The sequence below is a fragment of the Dipodomys merriami genome, unplaced genomic scaffold, assembly GCF_024711535.1.
Source record: "Dipodomys merriami isolate MVZ:Mamm:240054 unplaced genomic scaffold, mDipMer1.0.p SCAF_881, whole genome shotgun sequence".
Taxonomy (NCBI): Eukaryota; Metazoa; Chordata; class Mammalia; order Rodentia; family Heteromyidae; genus Dipodomys; species Dipodomys merriami.
The window spans coordinates 300,335-318,514 of record NW_027206492.1 but is presented as its reverse complement, the minus strand read 5'-3'; the positions used below and the strand labels follow the sequence as shown (position 1 = coordinate 318,514).

General features: G+C 37.9%; 1 non-coding gene across 1 annotated transcript; it reads left to right on the top strand.

Annotated features, from left to right (window-relative positions):
• Positions 1-16,893: 16,893 nt before the first annotated feature.
• Positions 16,894-17,000, top strand: LOC138820424 (U6 spliceosomal RNA). Its single transcript, XR_011369875.1, has one exon. It is a non-coding gene; the product is annotated as a U6 spliceosomal RNA (small nuclear RNA).
• The last annotated feature ends 1,180 nt before the right edge of the window (positions 17,001-18,180 follow it).

Sequence of the window (18,180 nt, the reverse complement as noted above, 5' to 3'; positions counted from 1 at the left end):
AATGTTTGGACTGAGTCACACCTTCACTTCTTCTTTTTACTACAAGTGGAGAAAAGAATCTTTTAGGTTTATTCATTTGGAATAGCTTGGAATTGCAATTGTCAAATTTGAACCTACCTCGTAGCTAGGTGGAAGCCATTGGTGCTCTACTAAAACTCACTTCTTTTAAAAATAAATAATCACAAAAACAAGAAAAAAATTGTTCAATGATTTATGTGTTGTCTGATAAACCAAATCACTTGCTACTGGAAGACAGAAACTGAAACGTTAGAGAGGAATACGGAGGACAGAGACAAAAGGAATGAAGAAGGGAAGGGAGAGTAAATTAGGGGAGGAGAAGGGAGGATGGGAGAGGAGGGGAGAGCTGAGTAGAATTGTCTATAAGTTATTATTGTACAATCAGTGCCTATGCATTTATATAGCCAAAGCCTTATATTTTTGGTAGTAGTAAGTTGAGATATAAAATACCAATTTACAGCTAAAAACCTGTTAGTGTGCTTCCTTCTGTACCAAGGGTGCCACAGTGAGGTTACTGTTACAGAGAAGGAAAGAGTAATCAGTTTAAGTGATTCTGAGAAACAATAATTGACATGCCAGGAATGTTCCCTTGTATGGTGAAGTCAAGCATCACTATTGTTCCCTGATCGAGTATTCCTCTCAACAAGAATAGCAAAAACAGAAGAGAAAGGAGATATCTGAGTAATAATCATCTTTCTTTTTACCCTCTTCCCTTGGCCTCTCAAACAATAAAGCCAAAGGAGAATAACCTGCGCTAGTGGGGTAAATGAGAGAAAAAAGTTCAGTCTAGCTTAATGTGAAAGTTTTAAAATAATTGGGGCAGCGTTTCAAATACTGAAATAAAACGTTTGTAATTATTAATAAAAAGTAACTGTAAATTTATCGAAAAGTTAGAAGACTAAAGGGCTCACTCCATAGTGGAATCTGCATAATTGAACTGACTCCTGCTACTATCATCAAAAAATGAAGACCGTAGCCGGGCGCTGGTGGCTCACGCCTATAATCCTCGCTACTCAGGAGGCTGATATCTGAGGATCTCGGTTCAAAGCCAGCCCGGGCAGGAAAGACCGTGAGACTCCTATCTCCAATAAACCACCAGAAAACCGGAAGTGGCGCTATAGCTCAAGTGTTAGAGCGCTTGCCTTGAGCTGAAGAGATGAGGGACAGCGCCCAGGCCCAGAGTTCAAGCCCCACGACTGACAAAAAAAAAAAAAAAAAAAAAAAAAAAATGAAGACTGTGCCTAAACTTCCAATACTAGGTAAATTACCCTCGATATTCACTTAAAATGTGTGAATATGATGCAGAAGACATTACTCATGTAACTGTAACCCCTCTGTACACGATTTTTACTATAAAATGTATAAATATTAGAAAAGTGGAATGATTGGCAATGATCCAGATGTATTGTACATTGAAATGCTCATACACATTATTCAACACTGACAAGATGAAGTGAAACCCCTTTGCACGACTTGCTAAAGATTAAATTATTTTGAAGTTTTAATATTAAATGACCAGAGCATAAACCTTTAGAGATAAATAAGAGGATAGCATTGACATATTGTTGAGGCTTGTGCTCCTTTCAATACACAAAAATTAATGTGTCAAGTCTGCTGAAATGTAAGTTGTAATTTGTCAATTCTTTTTGCAAATTGCTCAAATTATAGAGATCTAAATTCCACTATCTCTTCAGTCCCACCAAAAGTTCGTATAGACCTTCATGTTTCTCACTTGTTTCTAAATATCTTAATGTAATGCATTGGGACCAACACTAAATTCTTTTAAAATCCTCTCATTAGGACATAGGTATGGATAGATAATTGATGTGTGCAGAATCAGAAATATTCACAAGGCTGTAAATGAATGCTTAGTAATTTTCTCTCTTCTGGGTCATAGAATACAGCCTGTCCTTGTTAGGAAAATTTAGGAGAATGGAATAGGAATAGGACGGACTTCATAGGACTGTTTATTGACGAAAAGCAGGTTTGGAGGTTGTGTGAGGGAGCAGAAACAGGATCTGAGTTTTTATAGGAGGACTAAGCAAGGAGGTAGAGTTTAATGAAAAGCCCCTAGGTCAAGGATAGTGGGGGCCTTTCAGTAGGGCCCACAATGGGATGTTTACAACTGGGATTATATGGATTGCCCTGCCTGCACTTAAAAGGAGTTCACACATACCTGGGATTTTGCCTGTACTGTTTATGAGCCTGGAACAGCAGGGTGGGGGTCAATCCTTCATATTCCATCTTTAGATACATAAAATGATAGGGCCAAGTGGGGAGAAGCAAGTTCTTCATTTAGGATCTTTGGATACATAAAAAGAATTGGGCTGAGAGAGGAGAATCATGCAGTTATGAGAACAAAGCAGATTCCATCATTTTGAACCCTGGAGTATAAAAGGTGGAGGGGCATCGTGGTCTTTTAGGTTACTTCCAGCTGTCATGAGTGTGTCCAGGAGTCACTGGGGCTGGCATCTTCAGGTCCAGGTCTGTGCTCGATCCAGAGCACTGTAAGCAAAGCCTCTGGTTGCCTGCAGTAATAGGATGTCCTTGACTTGGTCCCAGGTTTGGGTGAGGACTGTTATCCTGTTAGAGAGAAACTTGAAAATGCTGAGGTCAGGCCAAAGGCTTACAAGGTGGCAGGACTAGTTGATATGAGTGACATCAGAAAACACAACCAGGGAATAAGCCAGAAACGTTCCATTTGGATCATGAGCCTATAACCATTCAGAAACTAGGGCTGGATTGGAGTATTTAAGGGCCTGGTGAGAGAACTTGATCATTTCCTATAAATAGCAGGTAACAAAGGCAAGAATGTAAATTCCTGTGCATTTAGAAGTTAGACAGATATGGACAAGCTTCTCAACTTGTTTCTATTGACCTCCTGGATCTGGTTAATTTCGGAAGGGCAGGCACAAAGTGGCTGATGTAACATCTTTTCCTCTTATTCTTTTTCCACCTTGTCCTGGGATCTAGGTGCTTGTGGCTGGGATATGGGCTTTGAACTCAAGGCCTGAGCATTTTCCCTGAGTAATTCTGCTCGAGGCTAGCATTCTACCACTTTGAGTCACAGGGCCACATTTAGCATTTGGCTGGTTAATTTTTGAGCCAGCTTCCACCCTGGCTCTTTGATGGTTAGTTGGGAGATAGAGTCTCAAGGATTTGTCTGCCTGGGCTGGCTTTGAACTGCAATCTTTACCACAGAAACCTTTTATCATTTCCAATTAAAGCAACAAGGAGATCAGTGAGAACAAGTAGAGTTTATGTGCACCCTGCCAAGAATTGATCAACAAATACTTGTCAGAACTCTGCAATGACAAAATTCAATAGATGGGATGAGAGTTTGAGCATAGCTTGTAAGCCTGGAAAACCTGATAAGTAAATTGTATGAGAGGCTCTCCTGGCCTATACATGTTTCAATAGTATAACAACATAGCTGGCTTTTTCATATCAGGATGAGTAAGGTTTACAGAGAGTGTCCCACAATATTCTTAGTGTTTGTAAATCTAAATCAGTCTTTTACCAAGAATCAGCTGTGTGTAATGGAGTCAGGCAGGAGTCCAGTGTACCATGGTGGAGGTAGGATGGTCCAGGCAGGATCTGGGCAAGACTGCCTCCCTCGGATGAATTGTCAAAACTCCTGGTTAGTTACTTACAAAATTATACACAGACGTTAAAGAAACGACTTTAGATGGACATAGAGAATGACATGCTAGATTTAATGTTAAACCACAGCCAAGGATTACTTACCAACTTTACTCTCAAGCTGTCTTTTAAGGCTTACTCATACCATCTCCAATACTCGAACTTTCTGGGGACAGAAAAAGATATGTGGAACAAACATTTTAAGACAATTCTTACCTCCTTACTGGTTTGTTTTTCATCACAGCTGGCTAGGAGCTGAGCTGGGTCTCATTCCTTTTACTACTGCTCTTGAAAAAAAGGTTTTCTTTTAACAAACAGCACATTTGATAGGAAATATCACTATCAAGACATAGAAGAAGATAACTTGTTGCAGAGTTTTTATAATGAGATTATGTTGAACATGTTTTCACACACACACTTTTAAACTAAAGTTCTAAGATGCACTTGGGTTTTTAAAAAATCAAAATCACCCATAAGTTTTTTTGGAATTCCAGTGACAAAGTGATATTTTTTCCCAATATGATAAAACCACGTGGTCAATGTCAGAATAGTAGGCAATACCAAACAAAATGCATGGCAAATTTTGACAAACAGAATTTCAACCCTTAAATCAACATTGATAACAAGAGCAGAAGACCTTTAAATCAATTTTGATGATGAGGTGGATTAGTATATGAAATAAATAATTTAACCATTAGAATAGTGAAGAGGAGAGGGAAGTAAGGTTGGTGGAAGAATGGGGGTTGTAGAAAAACCCATCATGTGGTCTTAGTCCCCCCAGATAAGAGTGTCTTGTACATCTCATTGCTACAGTGGGTCAACCTGTATCCTTTCCTTGTCTCTTAAATGAAGAAATGGTAGCTTGATTTATGTTGATTCTACTTGTGTAGACACACCTAAAATCACTCACCAAGTCCAAAAGCACACAAATGAAATGCTTCTTTTGTCAGTTGGTATAATTGTATTCTGCACATTTATTGACAGGATTCAAATTATTCTCAAATTTTCATACATTACAAATACTTTTTCTTATTTTCGTGGCCAGGAAATGCAAGACCTCAGTCTGCATTTCTCACTTTAGACTTATCATATGGGTTGGTTAAATGTTGACCTGAGCTCCAGTCTTCTGTGGACTCACTCATTACTTAGGAATTGATGCTGGCTGTTGGAAAAGAGCTCAAGGAAAGATGCCGTATAACGTTATTCTTTACAAGGATATTCTCCTGCTGTTTTGGTTGTTGAGAGTATCTACAAGAGCAAGCATTCCGTGGGGAGCAAGGAGACACCATATGACCTATACTTACTGAGATTTCTGGGTGATGTGCTATCACTTGTACTGCATTTGCAAGTCAAATCTTAAAACCTACCAGTTTTAAGGGATAAGAGAAGTGCGAAAAGAACTCTTAGAGACAAATATATCTTCAACATATTTGATTCCAAGCATTCCGTCTAGGGCATATTCAACAAGTAGTGAAACTTGTGTTGGCTGTATTATGCATTTTTCTCCATCTGTGCATGTATACATATGTATATGTATGTGTGTATTTGTATGTATAGCAATATACATGTTTACATATATAAGGGCACATACACACATATATGCACATATAAATAAATATACATATATAAATATATTTATATATATATATCAGGTGTACAGTGATTTGTTCTAGACTTCCCAGCACATTGTCATTCTCACAAAGTGTACATGGTCTGAGAATCTGTGCTCACTTCCCCCACTTCCTTGTTTTTCATCCCTGTCACCAACTTCAGCCTACTTGCCATAGGATAGCTTTGTTTTTGTTACTTAATTATAATAAAAGAAAAAGGTTGCTTGTAAAAGGAAAAGATATTTTAGGACACAAGTTATAAGTATGTTATTCGTCCCAATGATTCCTATGAGGAAAATTTGTAATAATAGTAAAAGTGAATAGCAATTCCTAGATGTGTTGGTTTGCCATTTAAAATGGGAAAGAATAATATCACGTCACCGTTATAACTCTTAAAGAATGCAAGGTTAACTGTTGGTCCCTATCATTTCCCCAAAATCCCAGTGGGTCCTGAAGGATAATAGTAGCTCAGTAGAAATTCTAAGTAGCAGACATGGAGCATGAAAGAGAAAGCGAGGAAATAAGAGAGAATGAAAGAGAGAAATATCATAATACTGAAAGTTCAGAACTAATAAATAAACAAGAGCTGTACGAGAATATTCATACTGCTAACTTTAGACTCTACATGCACATTTGAAGGTATTTGATGTATGATAACCCATCAGCACCACATAAGCAGAAAAAGATGGAAGTGGTGCTGTGGCTCAAGTGGTAGCAATAGCCTTGAGATGAAGAGCTGTGGAGCAGTACATAGGACACAGAGTTCAAGCCCCACAACCAACAGAAACAAAACCAAAAAACTAAACACAAAACCGTCTCTCAATTTTGTGGCCTCAACTCTGTAAAACAACTGCTTCAGCCTAGGGCTAAGATTAATGTGTGGACATTTATCAACACTCCTGATTCAAACTCTACTTGAGAAACATTTAATCAACATTTTGTTCTTAATTTTGCTCTTTGTAAATTCACATGCACCTATAAAAAATGGTGTGGCCATCCCAGTAGCATTCTCAAAGTACCTCGTAATGATGACTTACAAAAAGTTGTATTATATTACAACAAGGAAAATAATGCTACAAATAAAGAAAACCAATAATTAAATATTAATGATTAATAAAATAAAAACCTAATACCATTGATTCCAGTATTTGAAATGTACTACACATTAGATTTTACTATTTTCTCATATTCCTTTTTTTATTTTATTTGTGAACATACTGTACAGAGGGGTTACAATTACATGGGCAGGATAATGCACACATTTCTTTCCAAGCATTGCAGACTCCTCCTTTAGTTACCCTTCACATACCTTCCCATCATCCCCCCTACCCCCACTCAATTCTTCCCCTCCCCCCGCACCGAGGTTGTAAAGCTCGTTTTTGACATGACAACTTGTACTTCTCATTGTTACAAGAGGTGCACCTGAATCCTTAAACGACTTCTTTTTCCCCATCTCCTCCACAAGTTATACTGACATAAAATTTTGTTAAAGCGGGGGTTACACTGTGGGGGAGGGACATAAAAAGCAACAAAGAAATAATCTTAGAAATGCGTTAGACACACAAGCATGAAAGAAAAAAAACATTAAAATACATATCTAAGGGTTCATTTTCCTGACATCACATTATGTGACCTTTTCCGCTTGACTCATACATATACTAGATACTGCAAATAAGGGAAACCATGGGACCTGTGTTTCTTTGGGCATGGCTTACTTCACTTAATATAATTTTTCCAAGTTTTTCCATTTCCTAACAAATGGGGCAATGTCATTCTTTCTGATGGAGGTATAGAATTCCATTGTGTATATATACCACATTTTCTTGATCCATTCATCTACTGAAGGAAATCAGGGTTGGTTCCATATCTTAGCTATGGTAAATAATGCTGCAATAAACATAGTTGTGCTGGTAGCTTTAGTGTGGTCTTGTTTGTAAACATTTGGGTAAATGCCCAAAAGTGGGATTGCTGGGTCATAGGGGAGCTCTATGTGAAGTCTTTTGAGGAACCTCCGTACTGCTTTCCAAAGTGGTTGAACAAGTTTACATTCCCACCAACAATGAAGTAAGCTTCCCTTCTGTTCACATTCTCTCCAGCGTCTGTTGCTGTTAGAGTTCTTGATTTTGGCCATTATAACTGCAGTGAGGTGGCATCTCAATGTTGTTTTGATTTGCATTTCTTTTATGGCTAGGGATGTTGAGCATTTCTTCATGTGTCTATTGGCCATCCTTCTTTTTCTTCAGAGAAGTTTCTCTTTAAGTCTTTAGCCCACTTACTTATTGGGCAGTTGTTTCTTTGAGGATTTGTTGTTGGGGGATTTATTTTTTTGAGTTCCAAATATATTTTAGATATGAGACCCTTGTCCTTTGTATGGCTAGTAAAGATCTTCTCCCAATCCGTGGGCTTTCTAATGATCTTGCTAGCTATGTCCTTTGCCATGCAGAAGCTCTGCAACTTCATGCAATCCCATTTGTCCAACCTTTCTTTGATTTGTTGTGTTTCCGGGTCTTTATTCAGAAAATTTCGGCCTGAGCAATGAAGACCTAGGGTTTCTCCTATTACATCCTGTAATGTTTTCAGATTGTCTGCTTTGAATACAAGGTTTTTTAACCATTTGGAGTTGATTCTGGTGCAGGGTGATATATAAGGATCTAGCTTAATTTTCTACAAGTTGTTAACCAATTTAACAGCCCCATTTACTGAAGAGGTTGTCTTTCTTCCATTCTATGGTTTTAGCTCCCTTTTCGAAGATTAGATGGCTATAGGTCTGTAGGTTCATTTCTGGGTTTTCAATTCTATTCCTTTGGTCCTGAGGTCTGTTCTTATGCCAATACCAAACTGTTTTGAATACTATGGCTTTATAGTAGAGTTTGAAATTTGGTATTGATATTCCTCCAGCAGTGTTCTTTCCGTTGAGGAGCGTTTTTGCTATGCGGGGTCTTTTATTGTGCCATATGAATTTTTGGATTGCCTCTTCTATTTCCTTGAAGAATGAGGTTGGAATTTTGATAGGTATCGCGTTGAATTTGTAGATAGCCTTGGGAAGTATTGCCATTTTCACGATGTTAATCTTTCCAATCCAGGAGCATGGGAGGTTTTGCCATTTTTTAAGTTCTGTTTGGATTTCCTATTTCAAGATTTTAAAGGTTTCATCATAGAAGTCCTTCACTTTTTGGTTAACTTAATTCCTAGGTATTTTATGTTTTGTGGGGCTATTACAAATGGAGTTGCTTTCCTAATTTCAGCCAAACTTTTCTCACTGTTGGCATACAGAAAAGCCATTGATTTTTGGGTGTTAATTTTATACCCTGCTACTTTGCCAAAATTTTCAATCACCTTGAGTAATTTGGGAGTGGAGTCTATTGGATTCTTTAAATACAAAATCATGTCGTCTGCAATGCCAAAGTTTTCAATCACCTTGAGTAATTTGGGAGTGGAGTCTATTGGATTCTTTAAATACAAAATCATGTCGTCTGCAAAGAGGGAGAGTTTTATTTCTTCTTTCCATATTTGGATCACCTTTTTGTCTGCATCTTTTCTTATTGCTGTAGCTAGGAATTCTAATACTAGATTGAAGAGAAGTGGAGCGAGTCGACATCCTTGTCTTTTTCCTGACTTAAGTGGGAATGGCTTTATTTTTTCACCATTAAGTATAATGCTGGCTGTAGGTTTGTCATATACAGCCTTTATTGTATTGAGGATTGTTCCATGGAGTCCTAATTTTTCAAAAACCTTCATCATAAAGGGGTGTTGGATCTTGTCGAATGCTTTTTCTGCATCTACTGAGATAATCATGTGGTTCTTATCCTTGCTCCTGTTGATGTGATGAATAATATTAATTGATTTGCTTATATTGAACCAGCTCTGCATCCCTGAAGTGAATCCTGTTTGATCGTTGCGTATGATTTTTTGGATGAATTGTAGAAGTTGGTTGGCTAAAATTTTGTTGAGAAGTTTTGCATCAATGTTCATCAAAGAAATGGGTCTATAGTTCTCTTTCTTTTTTTTTAATTTTATTTTATTTTATTTGAGAACACAGATGCTGGAGGGGATGTGGACAGAAAGGAACCTTACTTCATTGTTGGTGGGAATGTAAACTTGTTCAAACACTTTGGAAAGCAGTATGGAGGTTCCTCAAAAGATTTCACATAGATCTCCCCTATGATCCAGCAATCGCACTTTGGGGCATTTACCCAAATGTTTACAAACAAGACCACACTAAAGCTGCCAGCACAACTATGTTTATTGCAGCATTATTTACCATAGCTAAGATATGGAACCAACCCAGATGCCCCTCAGTAGATGAATGGATCAAGAAAATGTGGTATATATACACAATGGAATTTTATGCCTCCATCAGAAAGAATGACATTTCCCCATTTGTTAGGAAATGGAAAGGCTTGGAAAAAATTATATTAAGTGAAGTAAGCCAGGCCCAAAGAAACATAGGTCCCATGGTTTCCCTTATTTGCAATATCTAGTATAGGTATGAGTCAAGCGGAAAAGGTCAGATAATGTGATGTTAGGAAAACGAACCCTTAAATATGTATTTTAATGTTTTCGTTTCTTTCATGCATGTGTTTCTAACGCATTTATAAGATTATTTCTTTGTTACTTTGTATGTCCCTCCCCCACAGTGTAACCCCTGCTTTCATTTTATTTGATGTCAGTATAACAGGTGGAGGAGATAGGGACAAACAAGTCTTTTAAGGATTCAGGTGAACCTGTTTCAACAAGGAGAATTACAAAATGTCATGTCAAAGCAAGCTTTACAGTGTCGGTGTAGGGGGGGAGGGGGGTATGAATGGGTGGGGGGAAGGGGGGAGGCTGGGAAGGGAGGTGAAGGGTAAACAAAGGAGGAGGCTGCAATGCTTGGTAAGAAATGTATGCATTATCCTTCCAATGTAGAATCAACTCCAAATGGATCAAAGACCTTGAACTCAAAGCAGACACTCTGAAAACATTACAGGATGGAATAGGAGAAACCCTAGGTCTCCTTGGATCAGGCCGAAATTTTCTGAATAGAGACCCAGAAACACAACAAATCAAAGAAAGGTTGGACAAATGGGATTGCATAAGGTTGCAGAGCTTCTGCAGGGCAAATGACATAGCTAGCAAGATCAATAGAAAGCCCACCGATTGGGAGAAGATCTTTACTAGCCATACAAAGGACAAGGGTCTCATATCTAAAATATACTTGGAACTCAGAAAATTAAACCACCCAACAACAAATCCTCAAAGAAACAACTGCCCAATAAATAAATGGGCGAAAGACTTAAAGTGAAGCTTCCCTGAAGAAGAAAGAAGGATGGCCAATAGACACATGAAGAAATGTTCAACATCCCTAGCCATAAAAGAAATGCAAATCAAAACAACATTGAGATATCACCTCACTCCAGTTAGAACAGCAAAAATCAAGAACTATAGTTCTCTTTCTTTGAGGAGTCCCTGCCTGGTTTTGTGATGAGGGTTATGATGGCTTCATGGAATGTGTTCGGTAGTGAACTTTCTCTTTCAATTTTGTTGAAGAGTTGGAGGAGTATTGGTGTGACCTCCGCTCTGAAGGCCTTGTTAGAATTCGGCTGTAAAACCATCTGGTCCTGGACTTTTCTTAGCTGGGAAGGCTCTTTTGCTGTGTCTATTTCAATGCTTGATAAGGGCCTGTTAAGCTGGTTTAATTCATCTTGATTTAGTTTTGGCAGGTCAATATTTGCTAGGAACAAGTCCATTTCTGTCAAGTTTTCAAACATATTAGCATAAAGTTTTGAGAAGTATTACCTTATATTGTTCTGAATCTTGGTCGTTTCCATGTTGATCTTTCCATTCTCATCTCTGAGTTTTTTTATTTGGGTGTGTTCTCTTCTTTTTATGATAAGATTTTCTAAGGGTCTGTCAATTTTGTTAATTTTTTCGAAGAACCAACTCTTTGTTTTGTTGATTCTTTCTATACTTTTTTTGGATTCAATTTCATTTAATTCTGATTGAATTTTTATTATTTCTTTCCATCTACTGGATTGGGGTTTATCTTGCTGCTCTTTTCAACTTGGTTTAGATGAGTCATTAAATTGTTAGTTTCAGATCTCTCCAATTTGTTGATATAGGAGCTCAGAGCTATAAACTTGCCTCTGAGTACGGACTTTGCTATGTCCCAGAGGAGCTGGTAATTTGTGTGTTCATTTTGTTGAATAGCATGAACATTTGAATTTTCTTTCTAATCATTCTATGACCCACTCATGATTCAGCAGTGTGTTGTTCAGCCTTCATGAGATATTGCACTTTCTTTGGTGGCTTTTGTTGTTGAGTTCTAATTTTATTCCCTTGTGGTCAGAGAGAATACAAGGTATAACTTCAATATTTCTGAATTTAGACAAGTCTGCTTTGTGGCCTAAAATGTGGTCTATTTTAGAAAACGTTCCATGTGCTGCTGAGAAAAACGTGTATTCTGATGCTGCTGGGTGAAATGTTCGGTAGATGTCTGTTAAGTCTAGTTGATCTATGCAGCTGTTTAGATCTGCGGTTTTCTGTTGAGTTTTTGCCGGGTTGATCTATCTATAGGCAAGATTGGTGTGTTAAAATCCCCAAGAATTAATGTCTTTTGATCAATATGGGATTTGAGGGAAAGTAGTATTTTTGGATAAATTTGGGTGCTCCATTGTTTTGCGAATAGATATTTAGAATTGTAATATCCTCCTGAAGGAGAAATCCCTTAATTAGTATGTAGCGTCCTTCTTTATCTCTTCTCATGAATATTAATTTGAAGTATATTTTATCTAATATTAGGATTGCAACTCCTGCCTGCTTATGAGGGCCATTTGCTTGGTAGATTTTGTTCCAGCCTTTAATATTGAAAATGTTTTTGTTTTTAAGGGCAAGATGTGACTTCTAAAGGCAGCAGATAGAAGGGTCTTGTTTTTTAATCCAACTTGACAGTCTATGTCGCTTAATTGGAGAGTTCAGTCCGTTATCATTAAGAGATAGGTCTGAGAAGTATTTGGGTGTTCCTGCCATGTTATCCATCATCTTGGGGGCTGCAAAAACTGGGTTCTTCCTATGCTTCTTGGATTCTCAGTTTGGGTGTACTTTCTTGGCCTTTATTGTGGTCTTGGTGGTTTTCTATGTGTAGGACCTCTTTCAGAATCTTTTGTAGGGCTGGTTTGGTGGAGATGTATTATTTCAATTTTTCTTTGCTATCGAAGGTTTTTATTTGGCCTTCACTTACGAAGGAGAGTTAGCTTGATACAGTATTCTTGGTTGATAGTTGTTTGGTTTTAGGGCATGGCATACATCATTCCATGCTCTTCTTGCTTTAATTGTTTCTGCTGATAAATCAGAGATGATTCTAATTGGTTTCCCTTTGTAGGTGATTGATCTTTCCTTTTTGACAGCTTTAAGGATCTTTTCCTTGGTCTGAGTTTATCCTGTGTGTATTATAATGTGACGGTAGGATGTCCTATTCTGCTCTGGTCTATTTGTGGTTCTAAAAGTTTCTTGTATCAGAATAGGCCTATCTTTTTTGCATGTTTGGGAAGTTCTCTGCTAGATCGTGTTAAACAAATTTCCTAGACCATTAACTTCTGATTCTAGGTGCTCCTCTATATCCATTATCCTTATATTAGGCCTTCTGATGGTGTCTTCCAGGTGATGGATAGATCTATCATATTTCGTGGACTTGTCTTGGATGGTTGTATGTTCTTTCTCTATAATATCTAGGCTGTCTTCAATCCCTGAGATTCGATGTTCTGCATGGTCTAACCTGCTGTCAAGACTCTGTACTTTGTTTTTTATCTCTTTTCCTTCTAATTGGTCAGCTTTGATGGCTTCAAATTCTTTGTTGAAGCTCTGTTTTAGAACTTGTATGAATTTCTTTACTTCCTTAATTTGGTGTTCAGTGTTTATTCTCAGATCACTTAGTTGATTGGTTATGGTTTCTTTGGACTCACATTCCTTCTGTTGGGTTCCATTCAGCATTCCCTTTGTGGTCTCCCTGACTTCCTTCAGCTCATTGTTAAAGGATTCCATGAATGCCTTTAGTGATCTTTGTGTATTCTCTTCCTGCACTCTCAATTCCTGTATTTTCTTTGATTAGCTTCCTCCGGTTCGTGGGATTCCTGCAGTTCTCTTTGACTGTTCTCAGCTTGTTCATGCCATTCCTGCCTTTCTGTTTGAGTATTCTCAAGCTGCTCACGCAAATCCTGTATCAGTCTTTGAGTAGCTTCCACACCCTTATGATATTGCTGTATAAACTTTTGGATTGCCTCCTCTCTCTCCCTATCACGTTCATATAGTGTCCTTTGTATGTTTTCTATCTTTTCATTTATCATGTTTGCCAGCCATGTTTGTAGAGCTATATGGGAACTCTCCTCTGGATTATTCATGATCTGTTCTGTCCCCTTATTATCAAGATTGGGAATTGAGATACCCGGATTTGCCATTTTTCTTGTGTTTTTCGTGCTTACTCTGCCCATTTGAGATGAAAATAGTTCCAGTTTTGTGCTAGAGCACTATCTTAAGTCAATCATCAACCCAAGTCTGAATTTGCACAGTGAATAGTCAACAGATACAATCTAGTTCAACAGATACATCTATTGAACATCAAACAACTATATGTTAATGGGCTTCGAACCGCAGAGAAGAATTTGGAAAACCAGAAATTATTAGGGTTAGGGAGAGATGTGGGTAAAAAATAGGAATAGATTGGTGTGGGGAGGCACAGGGAGAGTTAACTACGTCCTAATATCAATGCAGGAAATAGGTTGGGTAGGATGCAAGTATAGAGAGAGAGAAAAAGAAGAAAGGGAAAGGGAAAAGAAAAGAGACCAGAAAAAATAGAAAAGTAAAAATTAAAGATATTATGGAGATTCGAAAACAAACTATTTAGAGAGGAACATGAATATATTCAGAGAAGGGGATGGACATAGAGAAGATGCAAAAAACTTAAAAATAAAAATGCTTAAAATATTATATAGGTTAAAGAGGTGGTACTGCTATTAAGGAATTTAAGTCTCAGAAGTTTTGAATTGAGTAATAAATTTGTGGATTAAGTGTGTACACAATGGGGGATAGGGTCTACTAGTTGACTATGGGTTTATCTGAGGATGTTCAGAACAAGAGTTAAGTCACATAAAGAAGAACAAAAGAGAGGAAAAGGTGAAAAGAATAAGAAAGGAAGAAAAAAAGGTCAGAACTTCAGTAGAGCTAAACAAAAACCAAAAAGATAATTTAAAAAGAAAAAAAAAATAGAAAGAAGACAAGAAAAAAAGAAAAACGCACTTTCACTTATACCTAAAGTAAAAATTATAAGAGGAAAAAAAGGTTACTGGAAAATATTTTTTTTCAAAAAAGGCAAAAATTAAAGATTAAAAAACGTTTTAGAAAAGAAAAAAAAATTTATATAAGGTACCAAAAAAGAAGAAGAAGAAGAAGAAGAAGAAGAAGAAGAAGAAGAAGAAGAAGAAGAAGAAGAAGAAGAAGAAGAAGAAGAAGAAGAAGAAGAAGAAGAAGAAGAAGAAGAAGAAGAAGAAGAAGAAGGAGAAGAAGAAGAAGGAGAAGAAGAAGAAGAAGGAGAAGAAGAAGAAGAAGAAGAAGAAGGAGAAGGAGAAGAAGGAGAAGGAGAAGAAGGAGAAGAAGGAGAAGAAGGAGAAGAAGGAGAAGAAGGAGAAGGAGAAGAAGGAGAAGGAGAAGAAGGAGAAGAAGAAGAAGAAGAAGAAGAAGAAGAAGAAGAAGAAGAAGAAGAAGAAGAAGAAGAAGAAGAAGAAGAAGAAGAAGAAGAAAAGAAGAAGAAGAAGAAGAAGAAGAAGAAGAAGAAGAAGAAGAAGAAGAAGAAGAAGAAGAAGAAGAAGAAGAAGAAGAAGAAGAAGAAGAAGAAGAAGAAGAAAAAAAAAAAAAAAAAAAAGAAAAAGTTCTTTGATTTTTTTGGGGGGTAGGGGTGGGAAAAATCCTGTATCTCCCTTGTGTCTGTAACCAGCCTCTTGTGGAAGTCTCTGGTCTGCTTGTGGTCCTGTGGCTTGATTGGTTTCTTAAGTCAGTTTGTTGGAACAGGCAGAAAAATGCTCTGCTTTACCCAGGATTTTGAGATCCCCCTCCAGGTTAGTTTAATGGGAGGCTGATCTGTTCTGAGAATCACAGAAGATGGGGATACAGTGATGAGGCTAGGTTCTGGGTAGAGTTGAGGCCTTTCAACATACAGTAGCTTTTCCCGGGGGCTAGTTTGTGAAAACCTCACAGAGCCCAGACTGGAGCCATTCTCAGGGTTTCTGTTTACTGATTTTCAATTGATTGTGGTGGCTGCTAGAGGGAGGGGCAACCTCTGGCTCTGATTACCCGGTGAGGAAAGCCTCTCCTATGGCTCGCGCCCGAGCTGGGTAACTTTTCCCTGGATGGAGCTGAGTCTGGCAGGCCACGCCGCCATTAAATTCTTGTGACCTGCTAAATGACTCGTTTTATTCCACGGCCTGAGTTGGAGCTGGCAGCTCCCCTGAGCTTTGTCGGTATCCAAGATGGAGATCTCCAGTACTGGGGGAGGGAAAGAGTGCCCTTCCCTCCTCTGCTCCCTGAGAAGGAGTGAGGACGTCGGGCTTCTACTCATGCCCAGTCTTGGTTCCTGGGTCGTCTCTGGTCTGCAAACTGCAGGATGAAGATGTCTGCTCCTTGTTGGTTCTTGCTGATGTTGTGTAGAATCCACTCACCCACTGTGTCTGGCTCCTTGTCCCAGACTCTCTGTGGCTCAGGTATGGTGCCCTGCGGTCGCTGGTGGCTGCTGGTAAGCGCTCAGATGTCTCTTCTTGCCTGGGTTTCCCCTCTCTTGCCTAACTCTCTGTCCTGTGATGGCACACTTGGTGTGATTCTCTGGCTTAGGACTATTCATTGGAACTCTAAAACTGCTTTCTATGGGAGAGCTTGTTCAGATTCCAGCTTCTCCTCTGCCATCTTCCCGGAACTCTTCTCATATTCCTGTACATTTAAAACTGGCTAAGATTATGATGCTCAACAAGAGTTTTATAGGCTATGAGTAGTCTTTAAATTTACACTCTAAGATTACTATATATGTCTCATCTCATCATCTGCATACGGTTTATACAATCATTTTTGTTCCTCGCTAACATATTAAGTAAGGAAGCCCTAAAGTTTTAACAGAAACTGTCTTAACTCTTTGCTGTTTCTTAATACAAAGATTTTGCAACTTCTCATTAGTAAAGTTTCTATAAACTCTGAAATGTACATACTTAGTAGTATATGTCTGCTACCATAAATTTTAATACTTTATAGAAAAGTTATATGACCTACCAAACAATCTTAATTTTGGCATATAAGCAAATTCCCAAAATTAAACATATTTAAAACATTAAAACTTAAAAAAAAATAAAAACTTAACACTTGCTGCAGTGTTCATTATGATAGGTGTCTTGTATAGACTAATTGAAATCCTCCTTCTACACATCTGTTGCACAACAAATATCTGGAATTATTTTGTTTTTGACATATCAATCTTGACTTTAGTCTTAAATGTGTGCTTATGTAAGAAATACATGCTTCTAAAATTTCACGACCATTCTTGTGAACTTACTTTTTGTTAAATTGTCTAGTTTAAGAAAATCAGTTCCACTTTATATTTAAAAAATGTTATGTGCTCAATTCAGCAGCACATACACTAAAATTGGAACAATACAGAGAAGATTAGCATGGTCCCTGTGCAAGTATGACATGCAAATTTGTGAAGCGCTCCACATTTTTACAATAACAGATGCTGGAGGGGATGTGGCCAGAAGGGAACCGTACGTCATTCTTGGTGGGAGTGTAAACTTGTTCAATCACTTGGAAAGCAGTATGGAGGTTCCGTAAAAGATTCCACATAGAGCTCCTGTATGACCCAGCAATACCACTTTTGGGCATTCACCTAAATAGTCAGCAACAAGACCATATTAAAATTGCCAATACAATTATGTTTACTGCAGCATTATTTCCCATAGCTAAGATATGGAACCAACCCCAATGCCCCTCAGTAGATGAATGGATCAAGAAAACGTTGTGAGTTGTGTGTGTGTGTGTGTGTGTGTGTGTGTGTGTGTGTGTGTGTGTGTGTGTGTGTGTGTGTGTGAATTCTATCGTCCATCAGAAAGAACGACATCGCCCAATTTGTTACGGAAAAATTATATTAACTAAAATAATCGAACTCCAAAGAAACATCGGTCACGTGGTATCCCTTATTGGCAATAATGAATATACTTCCTGGATAAGTAGAAAAGGTCAAAAGCTATATGCATATGAATAGATAAGGTGATGTTAAGCTTAATGAACCCCAAGATAGGGACACAAGTGTTTTTTTTTCTTGCTGTTGTTTCTAAAGTATTTATAATGTACGATGTGATTTTTTTGTTGCTTTTTATATGGTCCTCCCACACAGAAATAAACATTTTTTACAGTCAACCTTGAAAAGCCATCTTGATAGACCATTTCTGTAAGTGGTAGCAGAATATTATTGATGGCTTTGCAAGGATGCCAGATTGCCTGATTTTGAGAGAATTAAAACAGGAATTTAGTCAGTTGTTTTCGTATCATTAGGACAAAAACCCATTGACTCTAGTCCAGGTGATCAATGCGGCCCAGAGAAGCTAATACATTAACTAGTAATCCTAGACCTCTAAAAACAAAACAATAAAAATCAAGCAAAAAACTCCAGCAAGCAAGGCCAGTCAAAGCTCCTATCACAGTCTACGTAAAGTCAGGCAAAAAACTGAAGCTGGGAGTCATTTAGCTGAAAACTAATATATTTATTATGAGGCAGGCTGAAATAAAAGACTCCTGAGAGAGGGTAGGAAAGACTGATCAGAGAGACTAAAATTGGTCACACAAACATTGGAAAATAGAATTCCTTATAAAACAAATAAATCATAGAAATCCTGTGCATGTAAGA